Source organism: Alosa pseudoharengus, unplaced genomic scaffold (assembly GCF_046254945.1).
Source record: "Alosa pseudoharengus isolate Yale_2024_CS ecotype anadromous, Long Island Sound unplaced genomic scaffold, YU_APseudo_1.1 YU_APseudo_1.1_scf_20, whole genome shotgun sequence".
Taxonomy (NCBI): Eukaryota; Metazoa; Chordata; class Actinopteri; order Clupeiformes; family Clupeidae; genus Alosa; species Alosa pseudoharengus.
Window position 1 is genome coordinate 6697864 of NW_027468664.1, and position 19089 is coordinate 6716952.

The 19089-nt window shown below is 40.7% G+C and overlaps 1 long non-coding RNA gene across 1 annotated transcript; it reads right to left on the reverse strand.

The window, feature by feature from the left end:
* Positions 1 to 8272: 8272 nt before the first annotated feature.
* On the reverse strand, positions 8273 to 10444 carry LOC143136557 (uncharacterized). Its single transcript, XR_012989340.1, has 3 exons — positions 10194 to 10444; positions 8906 to 8966; positions 8273 to 8594 (listed from the first exon to the last, which is right to left on the reverse strand). It is a non-coding gene; the product is annotated as an uncharacterized LOC143136557 (long non-coding RNA).
* Positions 10445 to 19089: the final 8645 nt, after the last annotated feature.

The window sequence follows — 19089 nt, forward strand, 5'->3', positions numbered from 1 at the left end:
AAGAGGCATGCGCGGCCTGCAGGCGCGCTGACACGAATAAAACCAAGTATAAACGTGGCCAAGACTTCATAACAGGATCAGGGAAGAGCCGTGGGAATGATACGAACACATCTTAGCTGATTCCAAGATGTAAATATGTAATTCCTCTTATAAACACCAAGTCTGAGTTTAATGGTGGAAGTGTAAGTTTCACAAAACAGCAACAAAACATAACAATATACAGTATAAGTACATATACAAAAGTAATATAACATGACAAAGTGATTATTTGGGAAATTCATTGCATCCATTGCTTTACTCAGAGAGAGGATAATTACAAGCACATCTATTGAAATTACAGTAATCACTGTATTTGTCACAGCTTTATTTTATTGTATTTAGGTCTAATACTAGTGAAAGTGAAAGGAAATGTCTACAAAGAAGCAATGTTAATTAATCAATATGTTTATTTAATTAATATATATATATATATATATATATATATATATATATATATATATATATATATATATATATATATATATTAGGGCTGTCAAAATAACTGATTAATTTCGAATAATTAATTTGAGAAAAAATAACTGATTAAAAAAATTAGTGCAGATTAATCGATTCCGTATGACCTTTAACCCCGAGCCGTTCTAGTCAGTAAAAAATACACTGTAAAATGAAGAAGAGATAAGATAACGTGCTGCCTGGATCATTGATTGGAACATTTACTTTTAAAAAACGGCCTGATGGTGTTGATAAAAATAAAGTGTTGAAAATAAAGTCCTCTGCAATGTCTGCAGCAAGGAATTTGCATATCACCAGAGTTCGTCAACTCTATGGTCGCACATCAATGCAAAGAAATAAGTGTTGACATTAAGGGGAGTGTTCATTTATTTTCATTGTGTCCCCTAGGTTATATCTGTGGCCTGAAATGCCTTGTATGTGAAAAAAAAACTTCTTCCCGAAGCACTTTTGAATGTATTTCCTCAGCATATTAGGTTAATCATAGATTATTATGGGCATTATTTAAACAGTGAAAATAATAATAAATAATAACAACTTTAATGTCACTAATGCTGATTATTTAATGATTCATTTGAATTTAAATATTTAAAATACTTTCACAGCAAAAATTATATATGCGATTAATTTAGATTAATTAATCACAGAGTATGTAATTCATTTGATTATTTTTTTTAATCGATTGACAGCCCTAATATATATATATATATATATATAAAGCAAAAGAAGTGAATGCATAAATATTCGCCCCCCTTAAAGTAATGACCTAAATCAACAGCGGTCCAGCCAATTGCTGCTAATAGTCTCATAATTACTGAAATGAAGATTGTCCAAGGGCAGAGAATGTGTATAGTATAGTGTGAAGGCACCTGCGTCTGGAAGGTCCAGTCACTGGTCAATCAGTGTTCCTGGCTAAAATTCCACCATGAAGATAAAAGAACACTCCAAACAACTCAAAGGAAAGGTTATTGACACGCATAAGTGAGGGGGTGGATACAAAAAAACATCACAAGTCACTGAACATTCCCTGGAGGTCAGTGAAATCCATCATCAAGGAATGTAAGGAATATGGCAAATGTGTAAATCTGCCTAGAGCAGGCCGTCACCACAAACTGAGTGACCGTTCAAGAAGAATAATGGTGGGGGAGGCCAGCAAGGCACCTATGACAACTTTAAAGAAGTTAAAAGCTTCAGCAGCAGAGATAGGAGAAACTTTTGCCCGAGTTCTTCACCTGTCAAAGCTCTATGGGTGAGTGGCAAAGCTCTTATTAAATCTCGACTAAAGTTCACCCAAAGACATGTGGGACACCCTAAGGTCAAGTGGAAGAAGGTTCGTTGGTCTGATGAGACCAAAATTGAGCTTTTTGGCCATCAGACTAGATGCTAATTTTGGCGGACACCAAACACTGCACATCACCAAAAACGCACCATCACTAATTTGAAGCAAGGTGGTGGAAGCATCATGCTGTGGGGATACTTCTCTACAGCAAGCCCTGGGAGGCTTGTAAAGGTAAAAGCAAAATTAATTCAGCAAAATATATGGAAATCCTGGAGGACAATCTGATTGAGTCTGCAAGAAAACTACGACTTGGAAGAAGATTTACTCTCCAGCAAGACAATGAGCCGAAGCCTACAGTGAAAACTATACAGACATGATTTAAAGATAACAAGGTGAATGTTCTAGAGTGGTCGAGTCAAAGCCCAGATCTCAATACACACCTGTTCACACCTGATCCCCTTCCAACTTGGCAGAGCTTGAGCAGTTTTGCAGTTGCAGCTTGAGTTTAAAAATTGCAGTATTGAGATGTGCCTAATTGAGACCTATCTACGCAGCCAAAGGTGCATCTACTCAATGCTGACTTGAAGGGGTTGAATATTTATGCAAGCACTTATTTTGCATTTTACATTTTTCAATTATTAACATTACTTTGTAGAAATCTGATTTCACTTTGATATTAAAGAGGGAATTTTCTGTGAATTATTATAAATTAAATTGATCAAGATTCCATTTATAAAAGCAGTAAAAGTGGAAATATCCAAGGGGGATGAATACTTTTTATAGCCACTGTACCAGAACATTCTGTATTTTTTGGTACAGGTGTTTCTCCATCTGTATATTATATTGAGCTAGTTGAAGGTGGATGTGTTGTATATTGCCACTAGATGAAGGCATTTCAGACTGTAAATGGGAGCTCATATCAGGAGCTGATGACCGACTTCATGAGTAGGCTACAAACACATAATACCAGGGGTGCCCAAATACCTGCCTATAAAGGGCAAACAATTAATCTGGGTGGAGGGCCATAAGCATAATGTTATGTCACTTTTGACACTTCTGCTTGACTAGGATCACTAACACTGAGTTAAGTTGTTGGCTGACTAGGACACTATAAAGCACACAGGTTAAGTGGTTGGTGGTGTTCCAGTCATTTGTTTTTTTGCACTCTGTCTTTTACTCATGCTATGTTGTTTTTTATGGCTTCTAATTACTTTTTTAAAATGTTATCTTGTGTGTTTTATGTTTTCTTTTTTATTCTGCACTTTTCAACTATGTCTTATGGAAATTAACCATGGTTTTACTATGACAGAATAACCATGGTTGGTTGGGTAACCATGACCACATTTTTTTGTTTTCATGGGTAACCATGATAACCATGGTTTATCACTAAGAACCATGCCCCACAGGCCCTATGACAGAACAATTCTGGTCCCTCTGGGGGCTCCCTGTCAGTGCTGGAACACTACTGACTTCGTGATTAGTAGATAGGTGGAGGGTGGCGCATCAGGCCAAAACACAACATGACAACATCAACATCAGTTGAGGGCTGCAACTTCACTTTTTAAATTTCAATATCCTGGCCGGACTACTGTTGTCAGTGATATAACTATTTGAAATGAATATGATTTCTTGATGTCTAGTGACATATCAGGGCCATTTTATGATTAATTGAAATACATTTCTTACATACGGTTCCTTTAAAGAAGCAGTGTGAATTAGTAGAGTTGAAATTTGATCTAGGCCTATTTCCAAAAACCCTATTTCTTAACAGAATGTGGCAAAACAATCGTGTTTTCTCGATTATACTATTTTTGTGATTGTTTGGAGCCAAAATCGAGATTGACATTGAAATTCAATTAATTGGACAGTCCTAATGTATAACATATTTGACATGAATCGGAAAAATCGTCTGAGAAGTATACATCAAAATTGATCATCATTGTATCACTATAGACAGTAAAAGAAACAACGCACAATTTCCCAAATATCTCACTTCCTGTCTGGTGTGGCTAATGCAATAAAAGTTGTTAGTCTTGGGGAGTCACGCACTTACCAAATTTTGTATGTAGCCGAGGTGAAACTATATGCCAACCACGAGACTCAATGACATAAGGGGGTGCTATAGTCCCTGTGCCAAGCCCAAGGCCAAGCCTTTGTCCGCGAGTGAATTATATGACACCTGTTGGGCATGTCAAATTTCATGAGTTTTCGTCCATTGGAGACAAACTATAACAGATTGGAGACAAACTACATCTGTATAACAGCTCTTTCAAAAACAACAGGGCCTTGCGCCTCAGCTCTAATAAACAGAACTTCCTGACCCTGTCCACTTAATCTGTCCCACCTTCCGCACAGCAGGCTGCCAAAAGTTGCGGTAAGAAACGTCTTTTAAAAATGTCCCTAAAATGTTAATTGTCCTGGCTCCCCATTAGCCATTCTGGCATTGTTCACAGTAGAGGGTGACACGGGAAGCAATTTTCACTCCCGTCCCATCCCGAGCCCGCACAAATACTCCCGTCATATCCCGATCACGTGACAGCCCCCCCAAAAAAATTCTGTCCCGCAAAATCCCGAGAGAAAGACTCCCGAATCCCGTCCCACTCCCTATGTTGATGTCTAAAGTTATCCGACTGTTAGGCTAGAGTTGCGTGCGGTGACCATAGGCTACATTTTGGTAGGGCAGAAAGCCTTGTCTAACTTGTCTTTAATAGCCGATCATTTTGGGCTACATTAAAATTACATATTTTACAGTACTTTGCTGTAGGCTATGCTTAAATCATTTCATAGATCTCATCCCATCAGTTAAGTTTGCACCGTTCTCATCACGTTAAACCAGCGAAGCATAGCAACGTTGTTGCTATGAGTAAACAAAACTATTTTTTGCGTTCCGCCAGGTTATGCGATATATAGGCTAAATATATTGAGGAATGCGATCGTCGAGGTGCCATGCCCCAACATTGCATGACACATTAAACTCAACGAGATCCGCTTTCCCGGACAGCTCGTGCAATTGAATAGAGCTGTCCTTTGCTGACACTTTCGCCTGTAACTGTTTCTTTGCATCCATTTGCCTTAGGGCCTATCTGAAGCTGATTGATTGTGAACAGGGCAGCTGCTTGTCTTGCTCTGATAAGCTACCAATCAACAACAAACGTATTGTGGGTTGTAATTGGTTATCTTTTCTAAAACGAAATGTTTCACGTCTTTGGGTGCACTAACTGCATTGTCATTTTTTTTAAGTTAATAGCCTAATTTTTGGCTTCCCGCCAGCTCCCGTTTATTATTTCCTGTCCCGTCCCAATCACGTTACGAACAGTGAAATTTACTCCCATACTGCGGGAAACCCGCGGGAATACCGTGACCCGCGGGAGTCCCGAAAAATTGTCACCCTCTAGTTCACAGACAAAACAGGTGTAGGAAGAACACACTCAGACTCAGACTCTGATGCTATGCTTTATCCCAACAATTATATCAGAACATAAAATCTGTTAACCATGACAGGTTTGTTAAGGAAACAAAGGTGGTGTCCAGCATGTTGTATAGGACGGTAACCACGTTTCGCGTTTTTTATGTAATAGGCCGTATTTTCATCAGACAGCCACCAGGCCTGTACACAGTCCAAAAGCTACACAGTCTCACCCCTAGTCGTCACATATTGAGGCTTGGGGCTGTATTTTGGGCTCCAGCGCATGGCGTAAAGTTCGTTATTCACCCGCGCAAAGTTTAATTCGGTATTTTGCACGTTTATTTTTTAAGCATTGCGCCCAGGGGTGTGGCAATTAACAACCTAGGGAGGGGACTAGCACATTGTCTAAAAATCGCTATCATACACCACCTAAACCTGGTAAGAAGTCAATGGCGAGTTGTTCTTAAGAGCGCATGTCAACAGTCATATTGGCAGGTGCATGCACCATCCTTCTATCATTCATGAACGCACACCAGCGCACGTCCATGCAAAGCATTACAAATTGCACGATTACAATGGGAAACATAATTAGAATAAAGATATTACGAAATACTGTACATCTCATGATGAGTAGTTAGTTATTCACCATCATTTGCAAATTGGTAATGACGGTTAAAAGTGATTAGGGGAGAGGCGAGAGACACGTATGGAGCACAGCTGAAGACGCACTGTTACGATATATAAGCAACTCCTCTGCAGGATAAATGTTGTTTTATTCAGTCATTTGAGCAACATTAGGGTAAGTGTTGCTTTTTCCAGCCTATGTTTTCGGTGGTAACCCATTGTCAGTCAATAGTGAAAGTAACTGCATATAACTGTGTTGTCATTGACTGACTCCTTGGTGAAGTTAGTTTCACTTTGCCAGGCTAGGTTTTAGTAAAGCATGGTATAAGAATGACTATTCCATACGGTCTCGCAAGCAGCCTCCTTCAAATGCGCCGTTGATACCAAAATACTGTAGTGAACTGAGCCTAGCTGGTTCATGACTGAACTCCCATGGTGCTGTGCAGTGTATGTGTGTGTGTGTAATGTTGATGTTAGTTTTAGTGAGAGTAATTGTGTTTACCTTGTCATGTATGTGTTAGCTGGTATAGTCTTTCTTTATGTTGTACCTCATGTGTTTACCCCGTGTATTGTATGTGACTACCCTGTTTGTGTATCGTGCTTGTTTAATTGACCTCCATTGTGTTGCCTGTGTAATGACGTTCGTGTGTTTTGGTGCATAACCAATAAAACTATTCTGAGACAACTTTGCAGTTTGTAAGCCTATTTCACGCCGCCATTTTGAATATCGATAAGCCGTATACTCACTTCCGGTTAACGATGTCTTATGGAGAAACTAACGTTATCAGAGCTATCTACAAGTTTACAAGGAATTTGCGGCATCTGCCAAATATTAATCTATCACAGGTGGCAGATATTGTGGAACATCACTCGAAAACTAAGCGATCCAAACTGGATCGGGGATATAAATTGTTCCATGAACAATTTTTATATAAATATGAAGGTAAAGTCAGTCAGCTAGCTAGATGGCTAATACCAGATTGCTAGATGGATAATACTAGATAAGACACAACAGCTTGTAAATGCACTTCAATAAAGCAGTGTAACAAAATTATCCTGTAACCTTCTTCTACTAAACCATCAGAATTGGATTGTAGATATAAAATGTTCCATGATCAGTTTATGTTTTGTGAAGGTAATGTTGATGTCAGCTAGCTAGAAGCTAGGTGGCTAACGTCAGATCCAAACACAGCTTGTAAATGCACTTCAATAAAGCTGTGTAACGAAATGATCCAGTATTTTATTTTGAAATTATTACGTGCATGTTGTTTTTGTATAGTCTCCAACGTAGTAGGCCTAGATGGTAGTGTCGTTGTGAGATCACTGTGCTACCCATCTCAGAAAAAACGAGGAGTCGCACAAACGAGGTGTAGTGAACATTGAATCTGTCAGGGGCAAAAGGAACAAGTACGCCGAAATAGCTATTGTTTACAACAGTCTTTTTGAAGGGGGTGCGTTGGCCAAATAATATTAAAAAGATGCAACACAAATGGCTATGGTTTGTCAACAAAAACGTTGTCTAGAGTATGCATCAATAATTGACAAACAAACGCTACCTACCCTGTTTTTCGTGCTAAACGTCACTGAAGCCTAGTTAATTGAAGGATGACATCTTACTTGCAACAGTGTCGATGTCTGAGACCTGGGCGATGTTTGAGCATCTTGCAATGTTAATAACAAATGCACCTTCCTGTGTAGACTACAGTAAGGAGCCTAACTTGTGAAAGTTAGGTGTGTTTTATGGGGAAATGTTTTGGATATCATACAAATGATGGTCATATGAAGGACAGATGAGGCATTTAATAAATGATATACCAGCTTGGCTTTTTATGTAAGATTGCCTTTTATGTAGGTACATTGGAAAAGGCAATCTTACATAAAAAGCCAAGCTGATATATCATTGATTAAATGCCTTGTGTGTATGTGTCCGTCATATGACCATAATGTGTATGATATCCAAAACATTTCCCCATAGAAAAACACCTAAGTAGCAAATTGTTGCAACACTATGGAAGACAAAGCTCTTATTTCTTTCCCAAAAGTTTTAGTTGTTGTTCCACGAGTTAAGGTTCAGAAACTTTTGCTAATATGTTCCACTCACCGTGCTATTACTAACACTACTTCGGCCAGCAAGACTGCGGGGATATGCTGTTTTGTGTGTTGGTAGACTCTAATCACATTGTTGCACAAGCCACGCACTCAAGTAAACGTAACCTAACCAGTTGGTCATTTAAAAAACAAAAACATTGGGACGCTGCAGAGTGAAATCCACATTATATATGCCCTATAAAAGGTTAATGTCAAAGTAACAAGTAAACAAGAAACATATTTTATTGAAAAACTTGTGGACATCATAGAAATACACAACATGGAACAATACATGAACACCTATAAACCAATTATTATATATATATATATATATATATATATATATATATATATGTACACCCGGAGCCACCTGTGGAGAGCAGGCTCACAGCAAGCCATGAGGTCCTTGCTGCCAGGAGAGATGAGTCCCAGCAGTGGTTAGCAGGGAGGATCCTCAAGGGAACGTGGCAAACCGCAGATATGCGGCAGGGGCTGGAGCCAGAAGTGCTCCACCACTACGTGGATCTCTGGTAGGTCAAGGTCTCCCACTGCAGCATCGTTATGATACATCTGGGTGCGAGCCTAGATTGTCAGGTGGTTGATCCTTTGCAGGTTCCCCACTTTGTACTGATCAGACATTTCCGTGTAGAGGAGAGGATTTGGTGAGACGAGTCCTTCATTGAAGTTCTGAAAGACAAATAAGATATTTTTTATCATTCCACATTTATGGACGTATTTCTTCAATAGTATGTGTGTGTGTGTGTGTGTGTGTGTGTGTGTGTGTGTGTGTGCATGCGTGCGTGCTTTGTTCAATTTTCAATTTGTCTGTTTTACAATTATTCTGTTGATCAGCATGTGGGCGTGCATGTGTGTGTGACATATTTCTCGATGTATTTTCTTGATTTCGGATTCAGTGATTATTACTAACAACTTAGCATGTGGGAGTGTATGGGTGCGTGTGTATGCATGTAGAAGAGCAGGGAAGTGAAAATACTCACGTGACAACACCAGCACCTCCAGTTCCACTATCCTCGTGTGAGCTGCATCCAATGCACCTACCTGATGCAAACAAATAGAGAAAAAGTAGAGAAATAATGAAACAGATCACAGCACCTCTTTAAACTCAGTCCATATCAAGAATAGCTTATTTCCCTGATGCTGACATCCTGCTAAACTGTAAACAAAAAATGCTTATTAATTAATTACGGTACACAATTACTTTAGTGTGCAATGATGACATACTGTAGTAAGTTATGAGTGCTGTGACACAAAATAGCATCACAATAATCTGTGTTTCAGTAAAAGGTGTATGAAATATAAATGTATGAAATAATCTCTTGTTTAGTTTAAAACAGACACACGAACACAATTTGCTGTCTAAACCTAGCTAACATTACTATCTATATCTTTGCTTTGTTACCTAGGGTTATTGGCTCTGTGCAGCACTAGGTAGAGACAAACTCCACGTAGTGCACGTAGGCGGGGGGAAGCTAAAATCACGTAAATATCTACTTGAAACAGAGCAGACTGGCACACAGCAGTGCTCCTTGGAGCTGCCCACGGGTTTAAGAAGCGTAAAACACTTGCATAAATTGTATTTCATACATTTTGGCACAACTGAAGCATTCATCTTTAGGTGCTTTTTAAAAGCGATTACAACGAACGAGAAACGTGTGCCGTTCACCCACCATAACACAAACACGAAGTTCGTCTTTCATATCATGCCGTAGGCTGGTGTATTTAGGAAAAAGGTGGAAGCTAAAATTGCGTTTAAATATCTACTTGAAACCGAGCAGACTGACACACAGCAGTAATCCTTGGAGCTGCCCACGGGTTTAAGAAAACACTTGCATAAATTGTATTTCATACATTTTTGCACAACTGAAGCATTCATCTTTAGGTGCTTTTTAAAAGCGATTACAACGAGCGAGAAACGTGTGCCGTTCACCCACCATAACACAAACACGAAGTTCGTCTTTCATATCATACCGTAGGCTGGTGTATTTAGGAAAAAGGTGGAAGCTACAATTGCGTTTAAATATCGACTTGAAACCGAGCAGACTGCAGTCAGACTAGCATCAGTGCTCATCAGTCACCCATGGTTTTAAGAAGCTTAACACTTGCACATTGTAGGCTAATGCTATTTCTTACGTTTTGGTACAATTTAAGTACTAATTATGTAGTGCACAGAGCCAGTAAAATCCTCCAAATAAACATAATGTATATGCAAATGTACACCTAGCTATTTATCTCCTTGCCAGTTCATATACTCGGATCAAATCTTACCTGGGGATGGTCGTGCGTCGTAGTTATGGTCCGTAGCTAGGCTAGCTAGCTAAGCTAAGGTAGCTAGCAACATCAACATCTTCTTTCCACAAGGTTGTTGGACTTCATGAACATCAAACCCCAGTCTCTCAGTTGTCCTTTCAAAAACAGACTTCCTGGCTTGGGTTGTGTCAGAGACCTCTGGTTTGTTAAAACCACTAGGTGTTTTGTACAGGTCACTGCTACGGAAATGCATACTAGAAAGGACTGTGCTATTAGAGACGTTAAACAGTGGGCCTTCCTCTCTCCTGATGGCTTGAATCCATTTTCTTCGACGGTCCACATCGCGGGGAAAATTTTGAAAGCTCAAATATGGTTGTTTTGGTCTGCTGTTGGTACACAGAGGTAGTGATGTGCCCAATGAAGCGAGGCTTCGGAGCTTGTGTCGAGCAGAAAGGGGCGTGCCAGATGAAGCCCCGGTTCGAGGCTTGTGTCGTTTCCATAAAAATCACGTGACTGATGACAAACGAGGCCTCGGTTTGTGAGTGTGACGTCTGAAGCTTCGTTTGGGACACACACCCACGTGACTGCTTCGGAATCTGATTCAAAGGCTTTGAATTTCGCGAACCAGGGCACCCGCTCTAGTGTCGGAATGAGTTGTGTTGTATTGCAAGAGCCAGGCGAAATTTGTGGGTAGCCCTGATTTATATAGGATGCTTATTCTGTTTGTGAATTTACGTTCTTTTCTTTCCGGAAAATGTCCATAATCCATAATATCATGCACATATAAAAATAAAGAAGAAATAGCCTAGGCCTAGCCTAAAGCTTTGCCATTTAGAACAATGACATTAAAACGTGTCTGCGTTGCAATCTTGTCTCAACTTCAATCATGTCATTTAAAAGCAATACAGGCTAATAATTTCGATGTAGGCCTAACAATAATGGCTGACATATTTTCCTTTTATTGAAAGTTTGATTCATGAAACGTCAAACTATGTCAGGTAGGGTTTGGTTTAATTAGGCGCGTGGTCGTTTCCTTTTCACTCTCGTCCATAGCGTGTTGAGGTTGATAATACTTCATCCTGGTTCAGAAGCTAAGTAGTGTCTACTGCGGTCGTTAAGTGGATGGGAGACCGATTGGATCATTGACTGGGATAACATGATTTCACGCCTCCACGGAAACACCAATCTTCACGTGATAACGAGTGACGGGATTATGTTGCCTAATCGTATTTTATTGTATTGAATTGAGACAAACAGAAATGCACATTTCTTGCAACACTTTTAATGTAATGAATGAGAACATTTCGAAGCTTTGGCATTGTGTTGAACGTTGTAGGCATTCTTTTCACTAGTCCGTGACTGCGGGGCTTTATGCAAACCACCAGATGTCGCTGTGTTTTCCTTATCTTCCATGTTTCGAAGCTTCGACACATTACTCGGCACATTAGGGAAATGTGCCGAGTAGCGCTCGAGGCTTCATTTACCCATCACTACACAGAGGCACACAATACCGCCTTGTGCAAATCATCTGTGCCATTGCCATTCACCGTGAATGGTGTTCCGTATGACCGGAAGTAGCGATACGTCTTAATGTAGCAAAACGGAAGAGACGCCATTTTTAGATGAGATAGGCTTATACCGATGCATTTATTTGACATATCGCGCGTTGCGCCGTTGAAGGGAATGACAGATGTCATTCTCATTGGTTTAAAATGATGATGTTACGCCCCAAACACACCCATATGACTGATTAAAAGACCTAGGAACACCTTGTTACGCCATGCGCTCCACTTTTGATAACAAAACCCCTCCCAATGTGAACTGGACATCCTACTAAATTTGAATAGACTTTTGACGAGTGACGATGCACTTTAGAATGTCATGATAGGGCCCTCTGTCACTGCCCCTTGTCGTCAACTGTTGAAGCGGAAGGTACCCCCATTGCGTCGCTACTGGACGATGAAGGCCGATTTACCTGAACGTAAATCCCTCGTTGTTTTTTTAACGCATAGGGCTGTCCAATTGACATGAATGTAAAACCCTCACCGTCGCTTTCTGACGCAGCGGTCAACGAAGGAGAGATGTGCTTGCGATTGAGATTTACACTTTTGAAGCAGTCAACGAACGTGTGCTGGAACATTTTGGTTTTCTTGGCGTTGATGACAAATAACTTGACTAGATACTGGCGCTATCTTGCAATGAAAATGCGTGAGGATTTAGCCTTCTTAGGATACATTTTTATTTTCTTCTTATTTTTTTTTAGGCTACCAATTGGCCAGACCCTCAACTTCGGATGTTGATGCAGGGGGTCAACCAACAAGCGATTCGCGCTGTGGGCTTTGTAATACTACTACTACTACTAATAATAATAATAATAATAAGCTACCGGTAGGCCTAGTAGTAGGCTTATGATTTTTACTGTAAAAATGGCATAATTCTTGCATAGCCTGTTTGACGTCAGCCAATCAACGTCAACAGTGATCATCTACATCATGTCATGCGACGATCCCAAGCACAATTGCGTTTTTTGACTCCTTCACGTAAGTATTGCACTCAAGCTAAAATTGGACATGTAGCTTTTTGATGATAGGAAATAATCAAATCATGCCATTAAGTTGTCACTGGATGTTGTGTTGTTGTGCTTGGTAGTGTTTAAGCGCACTGCAGGGATTTTATGGTAGCCTACAGAGACTGGCATAAACCTTGTTGCACCGTGTGCTCTTGGGGCTAGCGGAGGCCTAGCTATAGCTTGTGCACAGGCATTTCCACTTTCCATTAGATGTAGGCATTATTTTGCGATAAAACAAAAAAAATAAACATAAAAACAAGAAAATAACAGTTTAATTCAACACATTAATGCAGTTCATATGGAATCTCACAGTCGGATTTAGACGCAGGAGTGTCAACTAGGGGAGATAGCATGCATTGAAAAGTTTTGTGCTGGTCATAAACTTTTAAAATTATTATTAGGCCTAATCTATTAGGCTATTACAACATGTTTAGAACAGTGGTAGGCCTATTAAATGGTGTGTTGAAGAGAGCACAGGATAGGCCGCAATATTGTCCCATATTGTCCGCAATAGTGCTGTGGGATTTTGAAACGTAGGCTAGAAGTTGCATTTCGGGGTGTAAACCCAAACGTTAGGCTAAGTTTATTCACCACTACAAATAATATTTGGTATAGTTTATCAGAGGCACAATAATAATAAAAAAAAGTCTATAGAAGATGGAACTTTATAGTGCAAACCATAAACCGATCAATGACTAGGCCAGATTGAACGTTGAACATTGCCTGGTTAATTATTTGCAAATGCAGAATTTTATACATTTCTTAAGTAGGCCCTAGTGTATGTCATGGCAGTGTTCAACTTTATACATATTCTCACATAATTGCATTGTGTTTGATTGTAAACATCTTTGGTGACACAGTTGCTGAAATGTTAATATTAGGACTTTTATTAATGCTGCGCACATGCGCAAAACAATCGGGCGGCCAGGGGCGTAGCCAGGATTATTTTATAGGGGGGGCCAGCTGGGTCCAGACTTTTTATTGGGGTGGCACTTGGGAATCAAAACTACTATTTGAAAACTACTCAAAAAGTTTTGAAGATTACAGTGTCGGCTACCCAGTCTAGGCTACCCAGATCTGTCACCAATTCATATTAATACTTGAATTGATTTGATTTGATTTGATTTTTAAATAACACAAAGAGAAAAAGCATATTATACCATTCTTATTTTTAAATGTAGCCTATCACTGTCAGCTGGACATGACTTTCATCTATGTGTAGGGCAGACTGTCCTGAATCTGGCAATAAGAACCATGGTGGAAGGGGGGTTGGGGGCTGAGCAATTTACAGACATGTGGTGTGCGCCTTACAGAAATAAATAGCATTTTTTTAATTTACTAATGAAAACCTTTCTGTGCTGTACACTCATGATGATTCTAAAACAACTTTTTACTACATTGTCATGAACAAAGTGAAGACAAAAAGGTGTTTCTTTGTCGAAGAAATTGGGATGCAATGTGAGTCTCAAATTGAATGCCATGCAGGAATTTGCTAGGATCTCAAAACCGTATTATGAACATGCTTTGCCATAGAGAAACACATGATAGCGTTGGATTATGATCATGCTTTGCCACCACAACACACAAAAACGTGGGGTAAGTCGAACTATATGAAGTTATTACTTTGATGTCATTTCGTCTGTTTTATAACCCAGAAGGATGTACTTGGTATCAAACGATAGCTCTGTGTCTCCTCTTTCAACTGACATGCGTGGCATATCCGATCACGGGGTCGTGAGTAGGGCCTAATTCAGAGAGTAATGGGTGTGCAGCGTTTTTGTACATGATGTTATTTTGCAGTCACGTTGTCTGTTTGTATAGCCCAGAAGCATCATATACTTGGTAACAATAGATAGCCCTGTGTCTCCTCTTTCTTCTGATATGCTTGTCAATTTGATTTAATTTCATGATTATTTTTTATTTTCATACTTGATCGCACAGACAAGTGTTTAGTCTCGTTGGAAAGCCCCACTTCAATTGAATTGTCCCGCTGCTGCTGCTGCACTAGGCCTACTCACGATTTGATCAGAACCATAGGCTACACTTCCTGACTGGGCCAATGGTCGTAGAGTGCAGTAATTGGTTCAGTCCCTGCTTTGCAAAGTGTTGGCAAAGTGCCGTCGAAGTGCCGTTTTTTTTTTACTTTTCACTGAACGGAGCTGGGGGGGCCAGCAGGGTGGCCAAGCTTTGATCAGTGGTGGCCGTGCCCCCCCCCTGGCCACCACGTAGCTCCGCCCCTGGTCCTATGTTCCCCGCCTTTTATCTGACCACGGAAATTGCATGGGATATGCTTGCGAGTGCACATTTCATGCACAAACGGTAGCAAAGTGTATTTTTCTGTCAATGTTGCTTGCCGTATCACACCAGGTAGACCTACACATACGCGCAAGTGTGCAATATTGACACAAGCCAGAAGGGCGATTTTCCTAACTTCCACATTGAGTATAGCGGAGTAAAAGAATAGATGAAGAACATTTTTTATAACATAGGCCTACAATGGTTTTACTTGTGTAGTGCTTCTTTACTGAATATAACGAGTTCAAAGTTAACATTCTAGGTAACTTCGCATTGTCCGCTTCAGCACTAAATTGAGGACAGCAACACACACGAGCTGCACCTCTCACAGAAGAAACGCGCTACGACTAGGCTACATGCCTTTTTAAGTTGATATTTAATTGGTTTGTTTTGTTCATTTTTCCGTTCACTGGCACGCTGCAGGGGGGGACTGCGCGTTGCTCCGAAGCCCCTTTGGTCTGACTCGTCAATAATCCAAAAATGTCCGTTTGGGTCTACAGCCCAGTATAGTTTGATATCTCTTTGTTCCATTAAAATGAATCCCATTCTTCCGACAGCTCAACCAAAGGCTATTTTAGATCACCTCCTTCACCTCTTGTACAGTAAGAATCAACAATGAGATGCCAAGTGCAAAGACAATGACAAGCTTGGGACTGAAGCCATGCAGACTCGGCTAGATTTAGGCCTAAACACAGCAGGCCGTTGCAGCAAGACAGTGAGCCAATCCTAATATCATAGGAAAACAGGTGGGGCTGTGTCATTAGGCTGATTGCCACTGACACCAGCTACTGTTACATACAAGACTTAAGTGTCTCAATTAAATCAATTAAACGTGATATCGCACTGGGCTCCGCACTGCGCCTCTGTGCAAAGAACTTCAGTTCGCGGCGCCCCCTCTTCCTTCCCTCCTTCCCTCATCACAAACAAAGTGTTTTCCACCAAAAGCTGTCACCGGTCCGCACGTCTGTTGTAACTGTGTTGACTGAAGGGATTGTGTGTTTCTGGTTAAATAAAACGGATATATGTGAGTGTGTGTATGTGAATATTTTCCTTATTGATGTCATAAGCATGCTTTATAGGTAGCATAAGTTAAGTTTATGCTAACATAGCCTAGCATTATTATGGTTATGGTTATGGATTTAGCAGACGCCTTTGTCCAAAGCGACACATAAATACAAAACAACATAATAATATTTAAAATTGAACAGGGAACAGATTAAAATGTAGGTCAAATATAGTAAGGAGAATAGTTGTAGTACACAATAATATCAATTCAATCAATAGCCTAATAAAAAAGCAATGTAAAAAAGGGGAAAGGCAATAATAAAACAATAATGTCAATTCAATCAATAATATAAAAACAATGACATGCTAAGACTACATTAAGGAGAATATCAATAATAAACAATAATGTCAAATTAATTAACAGCCCAATTAAAATAAAACAACATTATATAAACCATAACACATAAGCGCTTAAACAACTAAGTATATGTTGAATAGGAATGTCTTTAGACCCCTCTTAAACGACCCAAAACTACCACAGGAACGGAGAGCACTGGGCAGTTAATTCCACCAACATGGAACCACTGAAGAAAAGAGTCTGGAATTAGACCCAGTTTTCATGACTGGTCGACACAACATACGCTCACCAGAAGACCGCAGTGGGCGGTTGGGGATGTAAGGCTTGATTATTGAATTAAAATAACTAGGAGCAGATCTAGTTAGTGTCCTTTAGGCCAAAGTGAGAGATTTCAATTGAATTCTGGCTACTATAGGGAGCCAATGGAGAGTAACTAGGAGAGGAGTTACATGTGTCCTCTTTGGCTGATTGAAGACCAGGCGTGCTCCAGCATTTTGAATCAGCTGTAATGATCTTGTTACACAAGCGGGTAAGCCAGCTAATAGTGAATTACAATAGTCCAGCTTAGAGATGACCATGGTCTGAACAAGAAGTTGTGTGGAATCTTGTGTCAGATAAGGTCTGATCTTCCTAATGTTGTATTAACTTTAACTCGTCTCTCTTAGCATCTGTTGAACCTTCTTTTCATCTTCTGAAATTATCGATGCGCATTAAACCGCATATAAGTCAAGCAGCTATTTCAAGCAGCTACTGTTACAATTAAATCAATTAAACGTGACTATATCACACTGTGCTCTGCACTGTGCCTCTGTGCAAAGAACTTCAGTTCGCGGCGCCCCCTCTCCTTCCCTCATCACAAACAAAGTGTGGGCACGGAGCAACAACCCGCGCCTTGCCGTGCGGCTGCAGTCTACTTGGAAGCTGCGGGGAACATAGGGATGACCCCGCACTAACCGCCACCTGGTGTAAAAGAGGCATACGTGGCCTGCAGGCGCGCTGCGCAACGAATAAAAGAAGGCCAAGACTAGAGCAGCGGTTCCCAAACTTTTTTCCCGCGGACCACCTTCTACTGTACATCCTGACTCGGCTCATGTACCCCCACCATCCGACACATAAAAAAGTAACACATTCTATTGAACCATTCCAGGCATCATGTTTAATTAGCCGCCCTACATGATAACAAATAACAAAATCAAAATGTGCAACTGGTCTATGAGCTCTCATGCTAAAAAAAACTGTGTGAAGAACAACATTAGACTGGTTAGATAGCACCTCACTGCCATGGGCGGATTATGGGATTATTTTGGGCCCCTGGGCCCAGATGTATTATAGGGCCCCCCACTTATTGTCGTATATGTGGCAGGGGGGGTTTGGGGGTCCTCCCCCAGAACATTTTTACATTTTTTGATGTGATTTCCTGTATTCTGGTGCATTTTGGGGATGGCCAATACTAAATTCAATCAGATTCATAGCCTACATCCTGATTTGTTGATATTGAGGCAATGATTCCATGCAAAGGCTTGGGCTTCAGGGCCCCCTGACCCCTTGGGCCCCTGGGCCTGGGCCAGGTAGGCCCGTGCAGTAATCCATCCCTGCTCACTGCAAACCACGCCCTGTGGCTTTGGGCAGTCTGTCTCCCAATCCATGTGAAGCCTAGAACTATATGCCTCGTCATAGCCTACTTTTGTTTTCTTCGTCTTTTCTGTCTCTCGTCCTTTTTTGGGGCAGCCGTGGCCTACTGGTTAGCGCTTCGGACTTGTAACCGGAGGGTTGCCCCGACCAGTAGGCACGGCTGAAGTGCCCTTGAGCAAGGCACCTAACCCCTCGCCGCTGTTGTTGCACAGTGCCAGCATTAGTGTGTGCTTCACCTCACTGTATGTTCACTGTGTGCTGAGTGTGTTTCACTAATTCACGGATTAGGATAAATGCAGAGACCATCCTCACGGGATCAAAAGAGAATACTATAGGCCTACCATACTTTTATCCCCCTGCGCTCCACCTCATCAGTCTGCTCCCCATCCCATTCCATCGTTACCTGTCTCCTGCTCTGTTTCTCTCCCTTCTCCTCTACGATCTCTTTAATTAGGCCTTTTGGACAGTGTCCCTGTTTTTAGCCAGTTTTCCATGTTTGCGCAGCCTTCTACCTAGCCTAACTTCCAAGAAACTAACGCGCCAGATATTCTGGCTGCCCGCAGGAAATCACGTGCATCGTGGGTAGCTTATTTTTTTAATGAAAACATAGCCTATTATCAGAGCCCGTCTACGGACATTCTCTGGTATTATAGAGTTTACAAATGATTTCCTTTAATTTCACGTTTCCATATCATTACAACCCGATTCGAAATTATTTATTATTTATGAATTAATTAGATTATTAATTAATGAAGAAATTTTAACACCTTTCCGACATTGCCCTTTTCATTTTGCGTACCCCCTAGTGGCAGCTTGCGTACCACCGGTGGTACGCGTACCAGTTTGGGAATCCCTGTTCTATAGTGGCCAAATCAAAGCCCAGACCTCAATCCAATAGAAAATATGTGGCTGGACTTGAAAAGGGCTGTTCACACCTGATCCCCATCCAACCTGGCAGAGCTTGAGCAGTTTTGCAGAGTAAAATTGCTATGTCCAGATGTGCAAGCCTAATTGAGACCTACACAGACTCCATGCAACCAAAGGCCAAATAATAT